This window comes from Macadamia integrifolia, unplaced genomic scaffold, assembly GCF_013358625.1.
Source record: "Macadamia integrifolia cultivar HAES 741 unplaced genomic scaffold, SCU_Mint_v3 scaffold170, whole genome shotgun sequence".
Taxonomy (NCBI): domain Eukaryota; kingdom Viridiplantae; phylum Streptophyta; class Magnoliopsida; order Proteales; family Proteaceae; genus Macadamia; species Macadamia integrifolia.
Genome location: NW_024868316.1, coordinates 390,659 through 393,143, shown reverse-complemented (window position 1 = coordinate 393,143; position 2,485 = coordinate 390,659).

Below are 2,485 nucleotides of genomic sequence, written 5' to 3'. Positions count from 1 at the left end.
AACTTCTAGGCAACACACATACAACCAATATTTCAAGCCCCCACCTTCGGCATGGCCATCAGCGGGAAAAAAAATAAAATCTATAAATCAAATAATTCTATGTCTATGAATAGTTAAGGAAGCTTAATTTGAATCTAACTTCATCATTAATGGAGTAAACAGTTTTCTCTCTCCTATCTTTAGCATAAAGAATAAATTAGAAATCTAACTTTACCTTCTAAGATGGAATTATGGATTTAGATCCAAATTAGTAAAATCCTACTCCTAGAGAGGAAAATATTTAGATCCAAACATTTCTTGCCAAATCCTTCCCCATGTCTGGTTAATCAGATAGGAAGCATCCAAAATATATGGAACCTTTGTGAGTAAGAAGGGAGTATATGGGAGGATGAATTGAAATTGAATTGCCATATAAAAGGAAATAGACGTTTTCACAAGTCTGCAAAATTCAGAAAAAAAAAACTCGACAAAAAGAAATGGATGGTTTTGAAGTGGCCGGACCGATTAATCTCCACGTCTCATCGGTCAGCACTGTATAGAAAAAGGATTAGCATGCTTCCCGCTCCAAGTAAATTGATGGATAGCAACCAGGAGGGATGAGGGACAAGGTAGGCCAAAAGATCTTTTCACACTGCTAAGCCTTTTCTCACATAATGGGTGAAAGTTTGGCCCTGACAACCCGAACCCCCCTAGCCCGCCCTGAAACCGAATAGGGTTTGGGCCAAGTTTTTTGACCCTGAGGGCAGGTTAGGGTTGAAAAACCCCAACCCTGAGTCTGGGTTGGGTTGGGTTAGGGTTGAGGCCTCAACCCGACCCAACCCGGTCCGAAATTTAACCTTGCATCTTTATAATAGAAATTAGGGCTCCAATAGGTATTTTATTTTTCTATAATTTTTTAATATATGAGACATTAATGAAAAAAACATGTCAATTAAGGTTAATCCAACCATTATAGAAGCGAAGGTCAACCCGACCCAACCCGGCCCTGATAGGGTCAATTAGAGACGGGTTGGGTTGGTATGAACCCAACAGGGTTGGGCTTAAACATGAACCCGACAGGATTGGATTGGGCCTGGGTTGAATTTTAAAGACTTAGGATTGGGTTAGGGTTTTAAAAAACCAAACCCAACCCAACCCAACCCTGTTTCACCCCTATCCCACACTACAAAACCAATTGATATATATCCACAATTAATTGCACATGTTGTTTCATATGTATGTATGGCACGTAAGGCCATCGTAAAAAAATAGTATGTATAGTAAGACCGTGATCTCCCCATCATTTTTCAACCTAGAAAAGAAAAATAAAATAAAATACTCCCCATTATTCAATTGGCTGGGTTATTTATAGATATTGGTATCAGTGATCGTATAGGTTACTATCGATATCGATACAATATAGATTGAACCGTATCGACATGTATTGACCTGTATAAGATGTATATCAAGCATAAATTTTAACAAACAAATCAGTATCCGGCCGATACTTCCGATTCTGATCAATATTAGCAACTGATACGGGTCAATACGATATAAATACCTTGGGTGCAGATGAAGGGAAGGAGGGGGGTATTTAGGTAAATAGAGGTAACACGAAGATTCCTAATATGAGAGGTAAAAGAGTGGTGGAGTGGATATGACGCGAACGTGGTAGTCAGTCAGAATCATCGGGAATTTAAATGACGAGAAAACCCCATCAATCATCCATCCCTCTCACTTCACTCACTCCCTCTCATAAACGAAATCGTTTTTCCATATTTTTTTTTTTATTTGTGAAATCCAAATTTGCACCACAGCAGGTTGATTTTTTTTTTTAAAATAAAAATAAGGGGTACTCCACTTATTTCTTTTCCCTTTTAATTAGTTTTTATTTTTAATAGAGTGTAAACGTGGATCAAACATTGTACAAGAATGATTCTTGTACGAGAACCTATCTATGTATAAGAACTATTTTTGTACAATATTCATGGATTTAGTTCTTGATATTGGTATTGGTATTAGTCTTTGTCGATACTAATCCGACCTGAATTGGTATTAGATACTTTTATTATTGTTTTTCAGAAAAAATATGTTTTTTTTACTATTTTACCCTTGACACAATATTAGTAATAGATCTGGATCAATCAAGGATTGAAGATCAGCCTCAATCAATACTGATATGATATAATATAATCGATACGACTATTATAATATCAATACTTGAAACCATGAGAGTATTTTATCTATACTTGGAATTCATTAAATCTCTCTCCTAGGTTTTCATATTAAGTGGGTTCCAAGTGTTGATATACAAGAGTGATTCTCATACAAAACCTAATATGAAGTCAACTAAAATGATGATGAGTGAAAGATTCTTTCCATATATTGACTTGAATTAATACTCAAATGATGATGAGTAAAAGATTCTTTCCATTAGACTACCAACCCGTGGCAACTATGCCATTTATCATTTTCACAATAAACAAAGATCTATCATATTAATCCA